Source organism: Stenella coeruleoalba, assembly GCF_951394435.1.
Source record: "Stenella coeruleoalba genome assembly, chromosome: 16".
NCBI lineage: Eukaryota > Metazoa > Chordata > Mammalia > Artiodactyla > Delphinidae > Stenella > Stenella coeruleoalba.
The window spans coordinates 22,843,332-22,869,733 of NC_137162.1; the positions used below are offsets into that span (position 1 = coordinate 22,843,332).

Sequence of the window (26,402 nt, forward strand, 5' to 3'; positions counted from 1 at the left end):
CTTGTTTGCCCATAGATCTTTTTAAAATTTTAATGGTTTCCCTCTGACCATTTCTTTGAGTGTTTCACAATGTGGGCTATTATATCTTTTTATATTTCATACTTTGTTCAAGAAATAATCTCCTTTTACCCTCAAAATCCCCTCACCACAGTTGATTCACATATTAGATATATATATATATATATATGATCATTAGATGAATGCATAAACAATCTCTATTAGAAACTTATATAGAGAGTTCAGAACTTTAGTACTTTGTCTAATGTGGCCCTTTAAGGATAATAATCTTTGTTTAACCTCTTGAAAATGAAATCCAGCCTGTTAAATTGACCCCCATCCCAATCCTCTCCTAGTGTCCAAAGTGAGCAGTGAGTTGATAGGGCCTTTGTGAAGAATTTGTCATCTTCTGTTATTCCTGGATAGCTCACTGTGTGAACTTGTTCTGTACATATGAGGCAAATTCAATTTGACAGGTAGACGTTGCCTTTAAACTTTTGATGGGAATGAGAGGAGAGAAGGTGACCTGAACTTTTCTCCACCTTTTCAGTGTTTGTTGACAAAGAAATTTTTAAAGATTACAGTCAAAGATGGTGGTTTTTGGAGAAGGAAGGGGTTGGAATTTCATTTGGTTTCATAATCAAACAAATTGATTAATTTGGATTAAGTCTGAGTTCTGAATGTGGGCTTAAGTCTGCTCTCATAGAATTCTAATGTTCTGTTCACTTCAAAATGTATTCAGAGAATGAACCATTGCCATTCCATGTGTTTTACTTTTGACAAGTGTAATTCTTTTAGAAAGATTTTAGCTGAAATTATTTATGAACTAGGAAAGCCCATGGTGATGACACTGAATTTGGGAAACTCATCTGTCCTTTTAAAATTATTAATTTAACGGGATAGTGGGCAGTTAAAAAAAAGCTCTAATTTGAGCTTCATAATCCATATTATTGACTAATTCCCAAATTTTAAAATGTCTTTTTGTGATTCTCTCTGCCAATGGCATACATTTTTTCAATGACTGAGGTAAGTTTTCAAATTATGCAGCAGTATTATTATTGTATTATTGTTGTGGTTAAAACCTATTGTGTACTAAGCATTTACTAAGTACCAGGTATAATTCTAAATATTTTACATATATCGTTTTACTCAGTCATCACTACACTTCTATGAAATTAATAGGAATGTTATACTCTTTATTATCTTCTACCAATCAGAAGACTGAAATGACAAGAAAATAAGTTACTTTGTCCAAGAACACAAAGATAGTAAGGGGCCAACCTAAGATTCAGACCCACATAGTCTTTGTTCAGATCGTGAATGTTTAATTGTGGCTGTACAGTATGCAAGTGAATTAAAAGTATAGGCTCTGTAGTAAAAGGTACCCCAAATTCCAGGCTCTACTCTATATTAGTTGTATGATCTTGAGTAAATTGTTCAATCGATTTAAACCTCAGTGTCCTCATCTGTAAATCAAGAAAGATACACATCTCATAGGATATTTGTAAAATTAAGGAAGTTTATGCATGTGCATGGTAGAATCGAGTAAACAATCAGTAAACGTTACCTGTTATGCTGACACCTGCCACTGTTATTCTATGTTGGGAAAGTTTCTCCAAATAAATTGGTTAGTTTCTCTATGGAAAGTTATGTCAAAGGCTAAGCTGGAAAAAGATATAGCAATACTGTAAAAGTCTGGTGTTTTTCAAGTCACAGACAAGATATCCTGCAAGAACACATTATTTTAAATCACTCTTGAATTAATCTCTCCTTTTTCAAAGGGGTAGTAGTTTATCACCATAAACTTCATCATCACCAACTATCATATTCATGATCAATAAAAGCATAAAATAGCATTTTTAAATGTGTGCTCTCATCAGCAAAGAAATAGCATCCTTGCCCTCTCTGTTGACCACAGAGATAGGCTTCCTGCTCGATTCTTCCTCCAGTTTCCTCCAGCTTCACAATCCGTAACACCAAATCAAGAATTTTACTTATGGAATGGATAGTCTGATTAACAGACACAAAGCAGATTTACCTTCATAAGAGACCTGGGGAACAATAAATTCCTAATGAATATTCCTGGATTTTAAAATTCTTTCATTGTACCTACCGCATGAAAAATGGCCTAAACAAGTTCATAATTTCTGTTCATTTATCACATAGTTTTTTTTGCAATCCGGGTACTTTTTAAAATAAATGGACTGACTCTTCTCTCTAAAATTCAGAATTAGTGGTAGTCTGCTTAAACGTTTGACCTAAATTGCTGTGTTCAGCAGATTATTTGCTGGTTTTACACGTGCATTTCCCTTGGTAGAATCCAGTAGAGTAACATACATTATTGCACATTGCAGTCTCTGCCTATAATTCCCTTTATCCTTCAGTACTGTAATACCTAAACCCTTCAATTTATTATAGCCTCTTCTTGAATTGCCATCTTTTGACCCTCACACTCACAGGTCTGTGGCTCTGGTCTAAGTGTATTATTATGTACCAGGGAAAGGAATTTTGCTTTATAAAGGTAAACTGTCTTGCTTCCACAAGGTATCAACGAGATATCTCATCCTTCCAAGAAGGAGTTCACATATTATCACACCACATCCTACTCTAATGTACTGTTGTCCCTTTAGTCACCAGCCAAGAGGGTTTTGGTGGCTCCAGCTATCTTAAGGACATGCATTTAGACAGTCAGCTACAACATATATGGCTTGCATTTTTCTTTGCTTGCTTTTTTTTTTCCTCAGTGGGAAGAGGGGGATCTGAAGTAAGTTTCTTGATGCTGTGAAAATGGTCTGAGAAGAATAGATATCGTCTAACAAGTCTCTACTCTTTCTGTTCCATCTTCTTTATTTGTTTGCTCTACTTTATTCCCACCCACACTAAACTGCTCTTTTTTTAAAAAAATAAATTTATTTATTTATTTTTGGCTGTGTTGAGTCTTTGTTGCTGTGCACAAGCTTTCTTTAGTTGTGGTGAGTGGGGGCTACTCTTCGTTGCGGTGCACGGGCTTCTCATTGTCATGGCTTCTCGTTGTGGAGCATGGGCTCTAGGCGCGCAGGCTTCAGTAGTTGTGGCACGTGGGCTCAGTAGTTGTGGTTTGCGGGCTCTAGAGCGCAGGCTCAGTAGTTGTAGCGCACGGGCTTAGCTGCTCCGCGGCATGTGGGATCTTCCCAGGCCAGGGCTCGAACCCATGTCCCTTGCATTGGCAGGCAGATTCTTAACCACTGCACCACCAGGAAAGCCCTAAACTGCTCTTTTTATGGTCAAATCCAGTGGCCATTTCTCTTTATCTTGCTGTATCTCTCAGCAGCAGCAGCACTTAACATAGTTCTCTGTGGCATTCGCATGTCCTCTGTCTTGCTCCATCACTGCAAACCTCTCAGGGTTTGTGGGATCATGCTCAATTAGTTCTCACAGATTTCTTCTCAGTGTCCTTTCACAGCGACTCCTTCTCTACCTGCCTTTTGAATACTGGAAAGTTGGGTCTTTTTATTTTGATACAGTGTTTACATTTCTAAGTGTCTCATTTAGTTTCAAAACTGGAAATACTCTCTATTCTGATGACTCTCAGATTTGAAGCAAGAGTCATGCATTTTCCCTTGAGCTCTGGATCTAGAGATTAAAATGGAGACTAACATGAGAATACACTTAAACATCTCAAATTTATGTCCCCTGATTTTCCATAGAAATATGTTTTCTACCTTTCCCCATCAGTGAATGAGTCCACATTCTGATCCATTTTTCACATCAAATTATAGTTATTCTTAATTCCTTTTTATATTGTAGAGCATGGAGAGTTAATTTTGACCAGGTTTCTGTAGGAAAATATTAGTGGGAGAGTGAATGTTATGTTCTTCTATCTGCTTCAATCTCCTTTATTCCCTTAGCTTTGGTCTCATTTTATTTATTATCCTACCAAGGAGGCTTCTGGATTCTTAATTTTTATTACATTTTTATATCGCATGTTTAATGTAGGGACCATGCATAGCAGATAAGGATATTCAAAAATGTGTCTAAAATACAATTATTGAATGAAATAAAGCAAATTCCAGACTTACAACATCCCTCTTCTATGAACTCTTTTCATTTTAAAACCACTACAATAATGGCTGTAATTTTTATTTACAAACAGCTGACAACTGACTCCATAGCATCAGATCAGGCCCACTGACAACCATCCTAGGAGGGAGAGGTCAAAGGTAATATAGGTAATATGACTGATTCAGTCTACACGTGGACTCAGGGGAAAACATCTTATCACAATACTTTCATTTTTTTTTCAAATTTAGAAATTTATTCACTCTTACATAAGGAAATAAAATAATGACGCATAGAATGCCAGATATCTTTGTAAACGAAGTAAGATATTGTGAGTCAACAGAATTCCTGGGTGAAAGTGAGTGAGCTGGTCTCTAAGTCAAAATTTTCACTCTACACACAATTTTGAACTTAAAAAAAAGAAATAAAAAGGTTTGAAAAGCAGAAGTTTTGTATAATTGAATGCTTGAGAAAAAAACCTTTTGACTATCTAAAATCGCATACCTGTAAGTCAAGAATGAATTCTGGCCAAGACAATGTCTGCCTTTTTAGAGGGTAGCAAGACCAGTGGGTAGAGCGAAGGAAGTGTTCTTGACAAACTTCTCATGATTCTGGAAGAGACCCTGTTGTAACTTTTGAGGACAGGAGTCAGTTATAAGTACCAGTATGAAAGAAAGAGTTAACTATAACAGTTCACCAAAATATTTGTTCAGGAAACCTATTGTCTGTAGTAAATGAAATGTCTGGTTATAAGGCAGCCATGAAAAGATGTTTCTTCCTCTCTTCTTCTTTCTCCTCCTCCAATTCCATCAGAGATCCCACGCTCTTCCCTTTTCCTCTGTACTGAGAAGTACGAGAAGATGATAAAAAGAGGAGAAAGTACTCCATTCTCCAGGATATGTCATCAGCAGACTTTTGATGCATTTTAATATTCAAAAGAAAATGGCATCTTGGAGGCAGATGCACTTACATTGAATGAAGTTACTTAAACTAGGATTTGACAACTTAATTCTGGGAAGGGCCAGATAGTAAATATTTTAGGTTGTATGTGCCATATGGTTTCTGTTACAACTATGCAACTCTGCCATCATAGGGTGAAAGCATTCATAGACTAAATGTAAACAAATGGGCATGGCCATATTCCAATAAAACTTTACTACAGAAACAGGTGGAGGGCCAGATTTGGCCTGCAAGCCTTTTATTGCTGATCACTGTCTTCAACTATTGACTAATGTAAGGGTATCTTTACTAAAAAAGTGGACAAATATTTAGCACAAAGTTTACAAGACCCATAGTTTCTGGAGCCTCACTCAAGGTGTTTGGTTCATATTTAAAAAAAAAAAATAGAAACAAACATTTCTAATATTCTTTTAGTTTTCAGTTTTAAATTAAAATATAAGAATTTTTATGAAAACAAAATAACGTGTTATTTACATAAATTGGGGAATAGTGAATAGACTTCCAAGATCTGAACCCCAATTTTTAGAGCTACATTGAAAGGAAATAAAAAGAGTACTTACATGGTTGTGTGCTATGATCTTCTTGGTACAAACTGAGCCATAAATCTGGCATTTTTTTCAGTCAATCTTCTGTTAAGACAGTAAAGCTTGTTCCTAAACTTGCTGAGAATTCTTGGGTCATGTATGAAATCTTAAAATACTAAGGTAAATAGAGTCTAAGGTAGCTGAAGAATGGGGTACAATTGCAACCTTTACTAGTTTAGTTAGTATTCTTGTAATCATCTCCTTGCATATAATTGTCACCATATCCTAAAATATCTTTCACCAAAGAATCAGCTTTGTGGCTATTGTAGATTGGAAAGGGGAAGATTAGTATAAATCAGTCTCTTACTAGCAATGTTAAGACATCTGCAAAATTCTGATGCAAGTGTTAAGCATATAGTAACAAGCATGCAGTTTTAGAGAAATGTGGCCAAGGCTCTGTTTCAGAGGAATTGAAATAAGAATTTAATACATGCCATGGAACTGAGTCCCATCTTCAGAAGCTGCTTAGACTTTAATTTTTTAAAAAAAAAGATTCATGAGGTAATGGATGTAATCAAGGAAGCCATGGCATCATTAGCAAACAGAGTATGGAGCTAGATTTTAAGCAAGAGAGTCAAACCATTGTAAGACTGTTGTATGTTGGATGAAGGATTTATGTAAACAGTTTGGGATTTTTTAGAATCTGAAAATTGGAGGATTTGAAAACTATCTTCCTTACAGATAGACAAAAAAAAAAAGCTCTTTGGCTTTAGAATTCAAAGTCACTTTTTACCTCTGTGGGTTTATAAAATAAAACATCCATAAAGCTATAGATTCACTATTAAGAAAACATCCCAATGATTTACAAAGATACCTTAAAGAGATTGTTTTGTTTTGTTTTATTTGAAAGTTCTATTTTCCCACTGTGCACACATGAACATGGGTGGTCCCCTAAGGAAAACATTATCTTAAGAATGTAAAAACTAATTATAATCTCATTAGGGTTTAGAGAAAGAAAGGGAAAGCAGTCAAAAAATTTTTTTCAGTTAAGGTAGGGCAGCTTTTCATGTTCACCTGGAGCCTATAGAATTGCTTCAATTTGTCACCAAAGCCTAGCACTGATCCTCTTGCCAACTGTCTAAAACACACATATGCAACCCACACAGTCCTGGAGCAGCTGTGCATAGTTCTGAATCATGCACTGTGGCTTTAAAGTCCTTTGTTTCCTGCTTCCACAGCAACCTTAGGATAAAAAAGTATCTTTTTATATACCATGATGTGCAGAATGTTTTCTCTCCTGTCCCTGCATTGCAGAAGGTGCATTTTCAGTGACATATAGCATACAATGTAAATGAGCTATGGAATAACAAATTTAAAAGCTTTTATAGAAACCTATTTATGGCTCCCCGGTATGACATTTACTGAGATCTACCAGTAAGCAAAGCACTATGCTATTGTCTTGTTAAAATCATTAAAATGGTCCTTGACTCCAAGGGTCATAGTACATAATTCTTTCTTTGTTATATAATGCTATTTCCTAAAGTGACAAAATGGTATAAATTTATAATCCAACATTTACTTAGTATCTACTACGTGTTAACTATTGGTTAGACTCCAGAACTCAAAAATTAATGACCTGGCCTACAGATGCTCATGATTTACTGAAGGAGGACAGAGAAAGCTACACAAATAGCACTTCTAGATGGAAGAGAGGGGTAAATGATCTGATTTCCAATCAATATATTATGAGAGTAGGAGGTGGGAGACTAAGTCTGAGTGGAGCTGATGGAAAGACATCTGGGATAAGGTGGAATATGAACTTGCTTGAAAGAAAATGTAAGACTTAGCTTGGTATGAAAAACCTTTCTATGTAAAATAATGACTTGATTTGAAAAACAAACATACAAAATATTCAAAAGGATAAAACTGGCAGAAACAAAGTTTACGGAAGATGAAATCCATCACATCTATTGTTTAGACATCTGTTTGATGCGATGATATAGAGGTAAAATTCAAAAGAAAAAGGTTAAGTATTATTTTCATGATGCTTACAGTCTAGCTGGAGAGTGAGAGCATCTACTTTGCAGGATCAGATATGTTTATACATAGTTTGTTGTAATTACAAAAACTTTAATTTTGAAGTACAACAATTGTACCTAGTCTAACTCTTAGAGATTGTGCGAGTGTAAGGACACACTTGGAATTGCTTGACAAATTCTAAAACTTTAAAGGAATGTCAATGTTCTGACATGGCTTAAGGGTGGCATAAGTACTTCTTCTCCCCAAATATCACACAGTTGACTTCCTCACAACCCAAGAGCTACACTGGACAGACCAGACACTACTCTCCTTTGGGACTTGACCAGCAGTGACAAAATGCTGTCAATAATGGTGCTGCCTCTTTGGAAGGTGAGATGGCATCATGTTTCACCATGCTGGGGACCTTGTTTTCGAAGCTGGCAATCAAGAAGTCCAGAAAGAAAGTTGCTATCACTTATTGAGAGTGAGTGTCAATGCATGAGTCTTTGCATCTCAGGTTGGGAGCCCCAGCTCTGTCTGAACTTTGGATGAGCCTGCAAACACATCAGCAGTGGAAACCACAGTAGTAGCAACAGCCCTAATGGCTAAGAATCTCATGCTTGTGTAGATTCCTGGGTAAGACCTAGTGCCATTCCTGACTTGAACCACACACAGACTTCTAGTGGTAGTTATAGTGTTCTCTGGTGCCGTGATGTGTCCCAATCTCGGTGAGTCCAGGCTGAGCAGAGCTAATTAGTAAACTCTCTGAAATGTGGGATTATAAGAGGGAGAATGAACCCGGGATACAAAAGAAGTAAAAATTGGCAGAGGGGAATTTGAGGTCAACTTTAATTGGTGATGTCAAAGCAGCTCCTTTATATTGCAGCCCAGGCTGGTTTTCCAAATATCTCTTTCACTCACCACCCATATTTTATTTTAAAAAAACACTAATTTTACCTTTTATATGAATCATAAAATAATGACTATGTACCCTTTCACTGTCACATTGTTCTGAGATGTGAATTAGCACTATATTTGATCTCTTAGACACTTCACATCATTTTCCATTACACCACGTCTCAGACTCCTTAAGTATTTGGATTTTTTGTTTAATGCTACCATATGGCTCTTCTCATATACAGATTTTCATATTTCTGTCTTTGGACAGATAAACCCAGTGTTGGTATCTCACCATTATATACATACAGTGTTTCTGAAATCAGCAATTATAATGGCCATTGGCATTTACTGTAACTGACCTCTTCATTGACAGTTGTCATAGCCTAGGAAACAGGTGGGGCATGAGAAGTGGACCATCCACTGATACTTGGAGCTCATTCAAAGCCCCAGGAGATTCTAAGTTCTTGGAAAATTATCAGAATGTCTGAGTGCGTTGTCATCTCTTTTTGATCTTTAGACAGAATTTATCCAAATTAATTCATTAGTGTCCAAAGACGATGAATAAAAATGCCAATGAGATGGGCACATGTAACTCACTTACCCAATTTGTAATACTGGAAGCCTGGTGAATATTATTTCAAACTTCATCCAAATACCTTTACCCAAAGTTTAAAATGACTCAAATATTCATGTAAATGGAAATTCCAATTATTCCATTTAGATGTGTGCAGAGCGAAGGTCTCTAAGACCTAACAATCTTTCTGTTTGCGCATGTTAAAAGATTCTGCATTTTTCCATTTTCCATAATGGTGTACAATTGTTTTTTTTTTTTTTTTTGCGGTACGCGGGCCTCTCACTGTCGCGGCCTCTCCCGTTGCGGAGCACAGGCTCCGGTCGCGCAGGCTCAGCGGCCATGGCTCACGGGCCTAGCCGCTCTGTGGCATGTGGGATCTTCCCGGACCGGGGCATGAACTCGTGTCCCCTGCATCGGCAGGTGGACTCTCAACCACTGCACCACCAGGGAAGCCCTGGTGTACATATTTTAAACACTAAAGGATTAAGAAGCTTAGAAAAATTGTCTAGGGCTGACCTGCATAGATAAATAAAAGTGTTAATCTGTGAGAAGAAAGTTTAAATTAGAAATTAGATAATTAGAAGTGAAGATATAACGGAACAAATAAGTAGATAAGGATGGAAGATTAGGTCTACCAATGGGCAGAGTCTTAATAAGTTTGCCATACTATCTCATTGATCAACTTGTTGCCTACAAATTGTGTATTTTAGTGGAAACAGTAGAAAGTCTATCAGTAATAAGGTGTAAAATAGAAAAGCAAACCAGTACTTTACTTGATACAGTTTAATGGGGTCAATGACCAATGAACCATGATAGGGGAAACTACATTTTACAATTAATTAATGAAAGAACTGCATGCCCTTTAAATGACCCTAGTGTCTTTGTTTATAACTTTCATGGCTCTTTACATGCAAGCTCTTGCTCATGGTTCACACAGTTTTCATAATGAGCATTAATCTGCATTGCTTAATTGGCAGGCAGAGGAGGCAATCCTTACAGCAAAGCAGGATGGGAAACAATTCCTATTCTTTGCTGTGGCTCCTTTTGCATGAGGTCGTAGGAGCAAATTGGAGACTCTAATTCCTTTGGAATAGATATAATAATATTTTAGTATCTTTTACTTCCAAATGCAAAATATGATTATTACATCTAGTAGGAGTGGGATATTCTTGGCTTTATCTAATTATATAGTTCAGGTTAAAAAGTATACCAAATTATTTAAAACACATTACCACTAGTCTAAAAAGATCTCATTCTCTCTCACTGAAATATTTGTTTTCTTTTGACTCCTTTCAGTTTCACTTTTTTTTCCAAGCTACTTAGAGACCCTCATAGAGATCACTTTTCTTTGTCACAGTGGGGTGACATTCACCTTTTATTAATATCTCATTTCCAAAATCACTGATAAGTGCTTTTCCAAAAATATTTAAATGTTTCTCAAGGGTTGTGAGTGTTCTCTGGTTATACCAGAGAACAATACAAATAAAATTCCACGTCAATTTGAATGGATGCTATATTATTCTGTTTTCTGTGACTTGAATTGAATTACTGAAATGTTGATCCTAAAATAAGCATTAAAAAAATTCGGTGTCACCTAGTTGATTTAATAGTGGTGACAAGGTACTATCCCTGTCAGGATCTGGACTATTGTGTCGTAACCCCAGGTGACTTCTCTCATAAAGACAAACACAGATGGCACTCTGCCTGGTTCCTTGTACCTGATGGTAGAGCTGTAAAAATGAGACAGTATCTGTGAAGTGTTTTGAGACCTCCAGGTAAAAAGAAATCTATAAGTGAAAGCCATCCTTGTTATTATAAGTGGAAATATAAAAGATACTGGGGAGGCAGTTCTAGAATCCAGATCATTTTCCAAAACATAGCCGTGCCCTTTCCCTCCCACCACCCACAAGAAAACGGAAAACTCTCCTTTAAACCACCGAAGTGGGTGTAGGGAAAACTTAAGCATCTGTGCTTTGGATATTATATTACTACAGACATCAATAGATTTCTCCACTGGCTGCATATAAATGAACATTTACTTTGACAGGTCATTCAATACGCTCCATGCTGTCCAGCCAACATACAGTATGGAATGAAATTAGAGAGCAGGCAATTTCTGTCTGCAGGAACATATAATTACAATGTGTTTACCAAGTGTCTACCTGGGAGCTCCATTAAATTACTATGTAATTAAAAGGCAGTTTGTTCTTTACTCAAGCTACTACTTTTCTCAGAGAATATGGAAGTTTCCTACAATAGTTAAAGGAATGCTGATATTTTATAGAGCAGTCCAGAACACTGATTGATAACCTCCAAGTAAATAGATGCTTTCATTAGTCATCCATGGAGTGTCAATTAATTCCCATTTTATTTGTTTCACTATTTCAAATGAAAAAATACTTTGCTCTTTCTGGTGGCCAAACACTTAGAATTGGATAACATAGTAAATAGTTTATCACATTGATAAAATTGATGCAACACCCACTCCCTCCATGTTTTTAATTTAGTAGAAAGAATACAGTGCCTTTTGGAAAACTTGTCCTGAAAATGCCAGGCTTGTAGTTTACGTTGGATTCTGTTCCACTTCAGAGATTCCAACTTCAGTGGTAAAATTATAATGGCAAATTGTCAGATTTGCTCTGTACTTAAATAAACAGATGGTAAGGAGATAACTGGTAGATAGTGACAAAAGAGCATTCCGTAATGAAATCTAGCCATAGTTTTCTAATGCTTTCTTCACATATGGTTACTACAACTATAAGGCAGGGACTATAAAGATATTGTTGACTGTGTTTCAAGGTGCTTATGACTGAGGGCAGTGTATTTCAACTGGAGATGCTTAAATATTCCAAATTTCAAGTCTCCCTAGAAAATATTAAGGGGAAACAAATGGTTGCAGCAGAAATTTGCAATTCAAATAGTGCCGTTTTCTCTTTGTAGCAAACTCTTCTTCCATTAAAAAAAAAAAAAAAAAAAAGGGAAAAAACCCCTCATGCTGTGAATACCTACCATACAGAGTAAGGTTGAAATAGGTGTTGTTTTATCATATCACTATCATTTTTCATATACTTTTGTCAGTGTTTCTCAGGGTGCAGTTTATGTTTTAAAACATTTTGCATTTAATAATTACCTGGACTTTTCTCATAATCTTTTTGCAATTCTGGCTGTTAAGATCCTCTATGTAATGAAATATGTGTGTTAACATTTATTGGGTATTGTTGCTTTTTATCTTTTCTGCACTTGGGCCTTCAGTAAAGGAGTACAGGAGCATAGCACAGTGGGAAAAAAATGGGGATTTTTTTTTTCCTCCAGACAAGTTTTAAGATTTACATTGTTTATTTTTCCATCAAAGCATGTTGAAAATGTCACATATAGATATTGCTGCAGTAGCCCAAGTCAGCTGAACAAATGGGGAGTTCAACCACCTTAAAGACATAGAGATGGATGCAAAAAGGGAGGAAATCATTGAGGGTAATTTTACAGTTCTGCAAAAGAGAACTATAGTGTATCCTGGAATTCTGCACATGAGGTGGGATTTATTTTCCAGACATCTTCCTGGATTCATCCTGTGATGAAAAGTGATTTGTCAGGTGTAAAGAAACTTTGGCAGGGAAGAAAATAAGTGCTGTATAGAAGCTGAAAATAGAATTTTCCTTCTTGTTCCCCATCCCTCTTCCCACTGTTCTATATTTATTGCCTCAGAGGAGGCTCAGAAGGTAGAAAATGTATAAGCTCTTCTGGCTTCGGTTTCTGTTATAAACCAAAACCTTGTAGAAACACAGAGCCTTTAGAACCTCAGTAAGATGATGGGGAGAAACAGAGACTAAAAAGATCCTGCCATCTTGGCCAGGAAATAGGTTCCCTTAGCCTCTGAAGTAGATAGAGGGAGGTAAGGAAAGGAAATATATTGATGTACTGAATAAAAATGAGCCCTTTCTTTTTCTCACACAAAGTCCCTGAAAAATTTGTCCAGTGATATAAAGTAGGCAGGACCACAGAAAGCCTTCCAGAGAGTCCTAGGTCCCTGCTGACACAGTAGCAGTAGAGGTAACCCCATTAATCCAACATTGGTAGGGAAATGTCAGAGCTGGTAGACCTTAAGGTGCCATGAAGACAAGTATTGCCAATGAAGATACTATCGATCTGTGCTGACCAATGACTAGAAGAATACATTTCCCATTTGCCAATGCCTTAGCACTATGTAGCCTCCCGAGTAACTTGACGTAACTCGAAAATAATTCTGAGATACTATGGTTCAATTTTCCTGAAATGGGGAAATTTCCCTCTTTTCTTTAATCCTAGTAGATGGAGGCTTGAGACTGAAATAATTTTGTTTCTGTAGAGCCCAATAAAATGGTTACTTCATACGTGAGATTTTGGACAGCTGACTTTGAATTCAGTGGGCTGAGTTCTCAAATGATGCATTTTTGTTAGACTGGCTTCCCATGAAAGGAGAAGTCTGAAACCAGACACGTTTCAAGGCAGTTTGAGATGTTATCCCAGAAAGCCAGAGTGAGGGAGAAAGGAAATTAAGACAGAGAAGGAGGAAAATAACAATATAAAAGTGTGTGATTGTGGTTGCTGCTCTCGACAGTAAGGATTCGAAGCTTCTAGGATCTCTGAGCAGCATGGCAAAAGCCTCCCAGAACTGTGTCCTGGCTCCTGTTTCCCACCGGTTGAGGGTGGCTTCTGAGAATATTAACTCTCATGTGTCTGCATTACATTTTTACTTGGGCTGACTGGGATCCCACGGTGTGGGGGAACACCTGGAAGCAGAAAAGCGGACAAAGACACACAGCATGTGTTTAAGTTGGGGTGCTGTCAGCATGGGAATATCTACCACTGCTGAATCAGAAATCAGAGTTGGTCCAAGCAAGAAGGATAAAGGATAGGAAAAGCATCTGGTATAGTCCCTCCCTTGTATGATTCAGTTCCAATTTTGCCCAATCTTATGTCCATCTCTCACTGATTCCTGAAGATAGGGGCCAGGTAAAATCTCTATCAAAAGCTTAAATAAAGAAGAGTTAATAGAATGTACTACCAGTCCTACTGCCGCAAATAGTGCTGAAACCATGTAAAGTCACCATTATCATCTTCCACCACTGATTCCATATTCCTATACCTTTTGCTAGACCTTCAGCTATTCTCTATTTCTTGTCTTCTAAGGTTACTCAGCCCTCTTTCCTGAGGGATCTGAGCACTGGGTTCTCTTGCCCTTATTAGGCTGTAGTTGTCCACACAGAGTACCAGCAAAAGTCCCCAATGAATCCCTTGATTTCTAGAGATAGTCTCTACCATTCCCTTTAGGGTAGCAGTAACCTTAGCCCTTATGATAATTAACATACTACAACATGAATAGTCCAAAGTGATCCAGGTGCAGTTGTAATTTTAGGTTTAGGGGAAATTTTACTATGTCCCCTAGTGGAAGCACTCCTCCTCACAACGGGGAACCAAGGTCTCTAATCTAAAAGCGTATGAGAAACACAGATTTTGCAAGTGGCTCAATGGGAGTGATAGTGAGAGACATTAATCCTTCTCCCACAACTTGGCTTCCAGACCAGTTCATTCTGGCTCTTTGAAACTCAGCATCATATATTGGCTATTGGTTTCTTGCACATAGTGCATTCTGGAAGACAGAAACTAAAACCTGCCGAACGTTATTCTTGAACCTCAGTGCAGCACTTAATGGGCCACTCTACCATTCTAGTAGACTAATTCCATGTGATGTACCAAACAGTAAAATAAGAATGAGTTATGTGGTCATGCAGCAATTGTTACTGCAAATTTGGCCAGTTGGTCTGAGGTAATGTATACCATAGTCTATCCTAGTATATCAGACATTCCGTAAGTACTCTAATGTTTCTATAATAGGCACTTTGAGATGGGAAACTTATATCTAGAGTAGGTTTCAAATCTAATAAGGATCCACAGCTGCCCCCTCCAGGGTGGAAGGGACCCAATGTCTTCAACTCGACAGAAGGTGCAAGCTAATTACCGTTTTGATGTCACAGAGTTGAATTGTGTTGATGATATGCCTGGTGTTGGGCAGTTTCTATATCAGCTTTATTCAAAAGGGGTTGCTGTTGGAACCATGCATAGACTCCATCCAACATGGATATACCGTTTGTAAGCCTATTGTACAAGTAGAGGAGTGACAGGATATAGAATATTACATAAGTCATTCTGTTCACATGTTATTGAAAGCCTGCTGTGCTGTGGGTCCTCTCTGATGTTCACCAATATGATACACAAATATCCACACAGTTAGTACCCACCAACATAGGTTCATGCATGTGCCTCTACACTAAAGCTTCTTAGATTTGCTTTTCCAAGTTTTTCTAGTCCCCTGACCAGCCAGTCAAGATGTTTGCAATTTTTCACGAGGCCACACAGATCCTTACTTCAGACCATTTATCTCTCCGAAAAAGTAGACAAACGAGTGTATTTCTAGAAGTTCCCTGCACCACTGTCTTTTCAGGCTGCTTCTGAGACAAGCTGTAGAGTGGCAGAATAACATTTTCATCTTGCACTGACATAGCTGGACAAGGCATGTGCACAGAGGCCTGAGTTTTTTCTTTTCATTCATCTGGTTTTAGGGAATACCACACAGGGCCACGGTCATGACCATTGGTGCAACATAGGTAAGGAGCTTGGGTATCTGGTCCAGGTGTTCATGAAACTGAGTTGTACTCTCTGGACCTGTTAGGGCACAATTCTGAATGTATCGTTTCCATAATATCATAGATTGCTGCTGACCAGCATGATGTCATCAATAAAGAGTTCAAGCATGATGTTCTGCTGAATATAAAGATTTAACATTCCTGTGGCTCTATTATGACAGAAATCAGGAGAGTTAACTGAGCCCTGGACTGAGACAGTGAATGTGTATTGCCGTATTTCACATATAAAAGCAAACTGAATTGTATCCTTATTATTGATGGGGTTTGAAAAGAACACATTGGTCTTATAAATAGCTGCATACCAAGTTTGAGAGGCTGTGTTGACCTCTTCTAGGAAACAGTCATTATCTCTCAGAACAGTTATGATTGTGGATATCAGTTAGGTCGATAGTAATTGTTAGTCACCCAAAACAATACAGTTGACCCTTGAACAACATGGGTTTGAACTGCCTGGGTCCACTTACGTGAGGAATTTTTTTCAATAAATACATGCTATGGTACTAAACGATCTGCAGCTGGTTGAATCCATGGATGCAGTACCCTGGATAAGTAGGGTCAACTGTAAAATTACATGCAGATTTTCAACTGTAAGGGGAGTCAGCTTCCCTAACCTCCACGTAGTTCAAGGGTCAAAGGTACTCTGATTTTTGCAGGAGTCAAACATTCTTTAAAGTTTTGATGGTGGCGTTAATCTCTCTAATGGCTTACGGGGTGATATAGTGCTTCAGGTTTCTCTTTTTGTCAGGATGGGGATAGTTTTAGGGGCTTACACTTGACCCTACCTACCGTAGTGGTTATTAATATATGGATCATGGAATCAATATGAGAAGACTACCAGCTGCTAAGGAAACTAATTCTAATTATAGTCCCACCAATGTTGGACAGCATATTTAAAAATTGTTTGAAGGCACTGGAGATCAATCAAAACAGGAATAAATCTGAAGAATGGGATTCTTGCAAAAAGAGAAGTGTACTAGGTAAATTCCATCTACTTGACCTTCCCTCTGAGGGCACTCCTTAGTTCACCAGCATGGAGAATAAAGTCCCAACAAAAAAGTAACAGTCTTAGTGGACAGGCAGGTGGAGCTGGAAACTGGGAGTGGCGGGAATCCTAAAGAAGAGGAAATCAATAAGGAAGGGGAATTCAAAATATGCATGAAATTTCCTCTTAACTTGTCAGCTGACTACTGAATTGCACATGTAAGTCAAGGCTTCAAGAAACCCAGTGTGAGCAGCAACTGATAGAGTATGAAACTGAGTAGAGATTTAATTAGATGTCTTGGAGCTAAGGAAACAAAGTTTAATTCGAGTCCTGCCAGGTTAGAGGGGCTTGTAAACAAGTTAGGTTTTTTGTTAAGGCTCCCAAAGGATACGCCCTGGGAGTAAGGGCAAAACTGAAATCAATCGGGTCTTAACAAAGGATAAGAAAAAAAAACACTGTCTCTAATATTAAGCTGATCTGCTGGTACTCTATTTGCAAAAAAATCATCCTTCAGGGACTCTACAAACTTATATGACTCACATCCAATCAAAGCTTCTGAAGCATGATTATTTTTTTAAAAGGATGAGTTTATAATGAGCTAAGAAAAACAACAGATAAAAGTAACTTACACAAGTTGTTCAGATATTAGAATTGAGATGGGATTTTTTTTTTTTTTTTTTTTTTTTTTGCAGTACGCAGGCCTCTCACTGTCGTGGCCTCTCCCATTGTGGAGCACAGGCTCCGGACACGCAGGCTCAGTGGCCACAGCTCACGGGCCTAGCTGCTCCGAGGCATGTGGGATCTTCCTGGACTGGGGCACGAACCCGTGTCCCCTGCATCGGTAGGAGGACTCTCAACCACTGTGCCATGAGGGAAGCCTGTGATGGGATTTTAATTTTTTTTTAATTTTATTGAATTATAGTTGATTTACAATGTTGTGTTAATTTCTGCTGTACAGCAAAGTGACTCAGTTATACATATATATATTTTTTCATATTTTTTTCCATTATCATTTATCACAGGAAATTGAATATAGTTCCCTGTGCTATACAGTAGGACCTTGTTGTTTATCTATCCCATACATAACAGTTTGCTTCTGCCAATCCCACACTCCCAATACCTCCCTCCTCCAGCCCCCTCCCCCTTGGCAACCACAAGTCTGTACTCTATGTCTGTGAGAGACAGGATTTTAAAATAACCATTAAAGTGCTAAAATAGAGGAAAAGGTGGTCAAAATGGAAGGAAATGTGGTATTCTAATACAGAATTGGTACTTACAAAAGAGCTGTTTTTTATTTTATAATTTAAAATGCAATATACAAAATTAAAAATACAATGAATGAATATGAAAAGAATCTGGGCTCAGTAGAAGCCAGGATTAGTGAATTGAATGACAGGTCAATAGAATTTAAACAGAAGCACAGAGAGGAAGAAAATGGAAAGAAGAGAAGAGTGTATAAAAGACATAGTCAAATCTTCTAAAGTGTGTGTAATTGGAGTCCCCAAAAAAGAGGAGAGGGAATGAGGAAGAAGCAACCTTTAAAAGATAATGATTGAGAATTCCCCAGACTGATAAAAGATCTCAACCCACATATTTTGGAAGATCAGTGAAACCTAAACAGGAGAAATACAAAGGAAATCACACATAGACACCTTATAGTCAAATTGCTGAAATCAAAGTTAAAGAAAAATATCTTAAAGCAGCCAGAGAAAATAGGTGCATCATCTTTAAAGAAGCAACAGTAAAACTTATGTCTGATGTTACAACACAAACTATGAATCCAGAAAACAATAAAACAGCAGTTTTTTAAAGCACCGGAAAAAAAAAAAAAGAATTTCAGTCTTGAACTCTATACCTAATGAAAACGTTCATCAACAATGAATGCAAAATGAAGACTTTTTGGGCTTCCCTGGTGGCGCAGTGGTTGAGAGTCCGCCTGCCGATGCAGGGGATATGGGTTCGTGCCCTGGTCCGGGAAGATCCCACATGCCGCGGAGTGGCTGGGCCCGTGAGCCATGGCCGCTGAGCCTGCGCGTCCAGAGCCTGTGCTCCGCAACGGGAGAGGCCACAACAGTGAGAGGCCCGCGTACCGCAAAAAAAAAAAAAAAAAAAAAAAGACTTTTTCAGAGAAACAAAAGCTGAGAGAATTTATTACCAGAAGAGTCATACTGCATGAATCCTAAAGGAGGTTTTTTAGGCTGAATAAAAGTAATCTCAGGTGGAAGCTTTGAACGACATGAAAGAATAAAGGATTATAGAAAGGATAAATAAGAGGGTAAATATGAAAGAATACTAGCTATGTAAAACAACCACTATTTTATATAACATGTAGAAGGGAAACTTTGTGAGGCAAAAACACAGGAGAGATTACATAGGGTTAAACTTTTTAAAGTTTCTTGTATTATTCTAGATGTGAATATATTAAGTTAGATAGTAATAAGACAAGTATGCGTGACTAGGATATCCACTAAAATAACAATACCAAGGTGCACTAAACTAATAAGACACTTATTCAATTATAATTATTTTTCTGGGCATTAGGAGTACATTGTTGAGCAAGCTGAATCCCAGCCCCATTGAGAAGAGAGAGAGAATAATTTTAAAATATGAATATATAACATGCAGATGATGAGTGATACAGAGAAATAAATTTTTAAAATTCCTACTATTTATTGACCATCTCGTAGATTTGGACATTGAGCTAAGGGTTCAACATGCATAGCTGTCTTTTTCTCACAGCAATCTGATGAAGGAGATATCTCTATCTGTCTTTTACATATGAATAAAATAAGGTTTACAGAAACTAAGTGATTTACTCAAGGCTACAAAACTAATAAATGGCATATGCAAGTTTATGACTTTTTTAAACATCATAGCAAAAGCATTTTTTCATTTTATTATCGGTTCTTTTTAAACATTATTTTTAATTTCTACATAATATTTTTTTAATATACAAGGTACAAGCTATGCCAGATATAGCCTAAGTGTCCATTGGCAGATGAATGGATAAAGATGATGTGGTACATGTATACAATGGAATATTACTCAGCCATAAAAAGGAACAAAACTGGTTCATTTGTAGAGATGTGGATGGACCTAGATAGAGTCTGTCATACAGAGTGAAGTAAGCCAGAAAGAGAAAAACAAATATTGTATATTAACGCATGTATGTGGAATCTAGAAAAATGGTACAGATGAACCTAGTTCCAGGGCAGGAATAGTGACATAGACGTAGAAAATGGATGTGTGGACACAGGGGTGGAAGGGGAGGGTGGGATGAATTGGGAGATAAGGTTTGACATATATACGCTACCATGTGTAAAACAGATAGTGAGAACCTGCTTTCTAGCACAGGGAGTTTAGCTCGGTGCTCTGTGATGACCTAAATTGGTGGGATGGGGGTGTGGGTGGGAGGTCCAAGAGGGAGGGGATATAAGTATACATATAGCTAATTCACTTTGTTGTACAGCAGAAACTAACACAATATTGTAAAGCAATTATACTCCAATAAAGGTATAAAACCCCCAATATTTTAAAAAGTAATTCCTCTCTGTGGGTTATAGTATGTTGGTTCACAAAATGGTCCCCATACATGGAAGGCAAGGAGAGACTGAAGAAAGAGGCAGGCCACTCGGGACTGCTTGCAGACTTAGCAAGCAAGGGAACTTAGGAGGCTTGTCCTGGGTGGCCACAAGATGAGTGGATCTCTCTACTTGTCCACCGTAATCTTAAAGTTTATGTAGAGGCCTTAGCTGGGTTCAGTCAGGTATACCATCTAGATGGTCTCCTTGACACCTTACTGTCTCGAGGCTACATCCTTGAAGCAGCTGTTAGTATGGGGATAGTGGGCAGGATGTACATTCCAAGGATGGGATAGGGTTGGGGGAGCCTCTGATTGCCAAGTCCAGCTCCTGGGTCAGCTGATGGTATTGTCCTCTCAGTGACCTCCTCCAACAGGCAGCTTGTAGTGCTATTCCACATGTACCACCCTCCTTTTATTCAGCTCAAGGGACATGTGAATAATTCAGCCTGTGAGTAAAATCATGTGGTTCACTTCTGGTCAGAAGCAAGTAAGGTATAAGTTTCTCATCTGATCTTTGCCTGCCACCATGCTACATTTGAGATGGCAGAATCACAAGATGAAGTGAGTCTGGATTTCTGATCAGTGGATGAAGTAGGACCCCTTGACCTGCATCTTCATGTGGGGAGAGGTAAACTTCTGTGTGCAAAAGCCAATGTGCTATTTACTTTAGCCTAGAGTTACTTATCTGGACTGATGTATGGGTTATTTGGCTTGGGTCCATTTCTTTGGACTATTAAATATAATACCACATTGAAAATATTGTGTTTTAAATATTTTCTATATGTGGGATTATTTTCTTGAAGTAGATGATAAGAAGTGAATGAATGGTTCAAAGTTCTAAGACATTCCAAAGGGTTGTTTCCAACATAAGCCCATTGGGATTTTAGTGCCTTTTTTTTTTGTTTGTTTGTTTTTACTAGACTATCAGCATCATTAACCATTAAGACCAAAATTATATATTCATACACATGAAACAGGAAAGAACCTCATTGTTATTTTTGATTAATATTTATTTGATTATTGGTGAAGGTGAACTTGTGTTAGTTTGCTGCTCTGTCCTTATTTTATATTAAAAAAGAAAAGTCCATCTTGCATCAGGTGGTTAAGTTTCACCACCTGGCCTCTTCTATGTCCATTGACACGAGGGAGCTCAGTTCCATAGTAGCATCTCCTAATGGCAATCTTGGCCTACAGAGGGTAGTCACCACTAAACCAGGGGTGGGGTTGAGGTGTGCTTCAGCCAATTTGGAGGGTTCCCAGAAATCTACTCAGGCATTTCCACTCTAATCACAAGTATTAGGGTCTCATATAAGGTCCCTGACTTTACCCTGGGCTATCTGTCAAGGTTGTTCATGCCATTCTTTGCTGCTCTGCTAACAAACTCTCAGGCTAATTTTTAGCACGGCACTGGCTTCATTGAAGGGATTTTTAAAAACTATGTCAGGAAGATCTTCAAGTTTTTATGCCATGCTCTGCTAGTTGGCAGACCTGAGCCTGTCATCTCTTTCCTCAGATCTTTTCAGAAATGTAACAAGAGACAGTCACCTCCCAGTCTTTATAATTAGCATTGCCCCATACCATTCAAGTGCCAGAACGATTGCCTAAGTTAATGCTTCCACTCCTAATTGTATCTTATTTCAAAACATCACAGGTATTATTGGTGACTGTGATATTGCATCATATATCAGAAGTTATCATCACCCTGTTTACTGTCAGCAATAACTGATATCTGAGCAGTGAGAGATCCAGTTCCAGAATCCCATCCTAAAAATATATTTTCTAGGACCATTTCTGGAAAAAAACTGTTGAGGCCTTCCCAATTATAGAGCTTGATAGAAGGGAATTTGTGAAGGCAGTTTACTTGAAAGGTTCTTCCATGAAATAAGAGTGATAGAATTGGTAAGAGAAAATAAAGAAGAAAAATTTAAATTAAGGGTGAGATTTAAGTTGTTGCTGAGGGCAACAAGGTCCCTGTGAGAACAGAATAATTCCCTGTGTTAAATGTCCAACAAGCATAGCACCTTGCACGAGTTGAGAGTTGCTTTTGGGGGGTATTAACACTAATGCACTTTAGAGCTTTGCAAAAATATGTGAACGAAGCCAACACCTCCCTTTTAGGAAGTGCCCTGATATTGAAAAAGAGAGATAAATGGGAGTCTTTCAATCTGTGTGAAACTCTATCACAGTTGGGGCTGAAACCAAAAATGTGCAGAAAACAAACTAATATGCTATGTACAGGATTCAGAGTGTGTCTTAACCAAGGTCCTCTTGAAAATATAGCTGGAAATAAAATTTACATATTAACAGTATGGTAGGAGGAGGGAGGGGATGGGTAGGGTCACATAATCCTAGTACCTAGGAATAAAGAACTGAACATGACCTCAGTTTTACTAAACACAGTGACTTCTAAGTCACATGGGATAACTTGGAGCAGACTGTATAAAAACCAGCATCCACTTGTTGAAGAATCTGTTGAGGAGAGGTAGAAGGATTTTCTTCTGGCTCTCTCCTACCTCTTCTCTCATCAACATTTGCCATTTACCCACAGAGCTTATCTTTTAAAAAAATTTTTTTTTTTCATTTGTTAACAGTTTTATTGAGATGTAATTCACATACCGTACAATTCACCCATTTAAAGTGTACAATTCAATTAATTTTTGGTATGTTACCTCATTGATTTTTAATTGTGGTAAAGTGTTTATAACTTAATTTTATTTTAATCATTTTGAGTGTACAATCTAGTGGCACTAACTACATTCACAGTATTGTGTGACAATTTCTACTATTTCTAAAACTTTTCATAACCTTGAACAGAAATTTTGTAACCATTAAGCAATAACTCCCTCATTTATCCCTCTTCCTCCCTCCTTCTAGCCCCCTCTAATCTACTTTCTGTCTCTATGAATTTGCCTATTCTAGATACCTCATATAAGTGGAATCATACAATATCTGTTCTTTTGTGTCTGCTTTATTTGACCTAGCATATGTTTTCAAAGTTCCTCTGTGTTGTAGCAGGTTATCAGTATTTCATTCCTTTCTAAGACTGAATGATATTATATTGTATAGATATATTACATTTGTTTATCCATGTTCATTCATTCATTGGGGGACATTTGTGTTATTTCCACCTTTAGATATTGTGAATATGCTCCAGTTAACACTGGCATACAAGTATCTGAATCTCTGCTTTCAAATTTTTTGAGTTCGTTCTTATTTTTGAAAGATACAGAATTCTGTTACTGATAGAAAATTTTCTTTCTATGCTTTAAAGATCTTATTTCATTTTCCTGAAGTCTTCAGAGTTTCTAATGAAAAGTCAGTCAGTTTTTACTGTTATCATGTATGTGATGTATTGTTGTATTTGACTACTTTTAAGATTATTTTTCAAGCTTTATTGAAATTGAGATATAATTGACATATAACATTGTGTAAGTTTAAGATGTACAACATGATAATTCAATACAAGTGTATATTGTGACATGATTACCACTATATGGTTAGTTAGCACGTTCATAACCTCACAAAATTACCATTTTTGTTGTTGTTTTGTGATGAGAATATTTAAGGCTGATTCAGCAACTTTAAAGTAGAGTTGACCCTTGAGTAACTCAGGTGTTAGGAGGGTAGATCTCCCATGCAGTTGAAAAATCTGTGTGTAATTTAACAATTGGCCATCCTTACAGTTCTGCATCCACAGATTCAACCAACTGCAGATCATGTAGGAGTGTAGTCCTTATTTGTTGAAAAGAAAACCCATGTACAAGTGGACTCACGTAGTTCAAACCCATGTCCAAGGGTCAACTGTATACAATACAGTATTGTTAACTACAGTCACCACAGGGCTTTAATTTCTTGCCTTTCCAGGTGTGTCATCAGGCCTCTCTGGATATGTGTTGTGTGAACTGGATCTCATTTAATGGCATCGTGTTCTTCTGAATCTAGAATTGGGCAGAACTGCAGCCTCTGTGAGTATTGTTCATTCAAGCTTCATTACTAAAGGTGCTTTGGCTTATACCACAATGCACATGATGAAAACCATGCCAGAGTGGACTCTCAATTCAAGGGTCCAAACCAGCTGGAAGTGTTAGGTAACATGACAGTGGTGACTGGGGCTTCTTAATGTCCAGGTAGGGTCTAGGAGGTAAGTCATACCAGGTAAACATAGAGATAGATGCAAATAGAATGCTTCTACTGAGGTCTGTTGCATTGATACAGTCAGTACACACAATGCATATATGTCATTCACAGACCATGAGTTATATTTAATTCACAATCAGATATCAGTTATATTCTTCTTTCAAGGAGCACGTGCAAAAGAGTTAAAACACAGTAAGACTGGTGGTGTTTTATTACTATGTATTGAGCTTTTTTCTGGGTCTTTATGGCTCTTCACAAAAGGAAATATCTAAAATGACACCCTTTATAAGTGGATCTATATCAAGACTATTTGAGATGTCCCTGGTCACTCAAGCTATGCTTTATTCAAACAAAACTTTTGTGAAAAGTTCTTTTTAAAGATATACACTTTCTTTAAAGAAATACACTCTATCTTCTTATTCAGGCCATGTCCTAGTCAAGGTCACAGTCATAAGATATAACTTATTGAAGAGTTGAAGCATTTTCAAGTTGATGATTAGTAGGGTTTTTATTGTCCCCCCTTGTTTTTCTTTAAAGACTTTTTAGAGCAGTTTTCAGTTCACAACAAAATTGAGAGAAAGGTACAATGATTTCCCACATACCCCCTGACCCCACACATGAATATACTCCCTTATTATCAAAATAACTCACCAAAATGGTATCATTTTTTCCAAGAGTGAACCTACATGGAGAAGTCAATCTCCCAAAGTTCATAGTTTATCTTAGGGTTCACTCTTGGTGTTTTATATCCTATGGGTTTGGACAAATGTGTTGTGACATATATCTGTCATTATAATACCGCACAAAGTATTATCATCCCTCTAAAAATCCTGCGCACTCTGACAATTTATCTTTCTCACTCCCTGACCCCCAATCACTGATATTTCTGTTTTTAATTATACTAGACTCTTGATATCATTCAGGCATAACTGACAATTAAATTGATAAGATTTAAATTATACAACATGAGAGTACACACACACACATAGTGAAAGAATTACCCCATCAAGTTAAACATCTCACATACTTACCTACAATATTGTTTGTTTGTTTAGTGAGAATATTTAAGTTCCACTCTATTAGCAAATTTATATTATATAGTACAGTGTTATGAACTGTACTCACCATGTTATACATTAGATCCTCAGACTTATTTATCTTATACCTGAAAGTGTATACCCTTTTACCAACCTCTCCCTGTTTCTCCTATCCCTAAACAACTACTCTTCTGTGATTTTATGATTTCAATTTATTTATATATTTATTAGTTATTTTATTTATTTTCATTAAATTATAGTTGATGTACATTATGTTAGTTTCAGATGTACAACATAGTAATTGTTTATACAGATTTAAAAATATTAACTATTGCCTATACTGTACAGTATATCCTGTAGCTTGTTTATTTTATCCATAGACATTTTTGTACCTTTTAATCTGCTACCTCTATATTGCCCCTCCCTTCATCCCTCCCTCCATCTCCCTACTGGTAACCACTGGTTTGTTATGTTTCTGCTTGGTTATATTCATTCTTTTTCTTTTTTAGATTCTACATATAAGTGATAAAATACAGTATTTGTCTTTCTCTGACTTATTTCAGTAAGCACAATACCCTACAGGCCTATCAATGTTTTGGCAAAAGGCAAAATTTTATTCCTTTTTATGGATGACTAATATTCCATTACCCATTATTGTGGGTGTGTGTGTGAGTGTATATATGTATACTCTCTTTATGCATACATATGTTGATGGACACAGGTTGCTTTCATAGCTTGGCTATTATAAATAATGCTACTATGAACATTGGTGTGCATATATCTTTTCAAATTAGTGTTTTTGTTTTCTTTCAATATTTATCCAGGAGCAAAATTGCTGGATCATATGGTAGTTCTATCTTCAGTTTTACGAGGAATCCCTATACTGTTTTCCACAGTGGCTGCACAAATTTACGTCCCCACCACCAGTGTACTAGGACTCTGTTTTATCCATATCCTTGCCAACATTTGGT

The 26,402-nt window shown here is 37.3% G+C and overlaps 1 long non-coding RNA gene across 1 annotated transcript in view; it reads left to right on the forward strand.

Annotated features, from left to right (window-relative positions):
* LOC307175251 overlaps window positions 1-26,030 on the forward strand; it is a 365,273-nt gene extending 339,243 nt beyond the window's left edge. Inside the window, exon 4 of the long non-coding RNA XR_013824275.1 lies at window positions 24,122-26,030. This is a non-coding gene — a long non-coding RNA (uncharacterized lncRNA). The remainder of the gene's footprint in view (window positions 1-24,121) is intronic.
* Window positions 26,031-26,402: the final 372 nt, after the last annotated feature.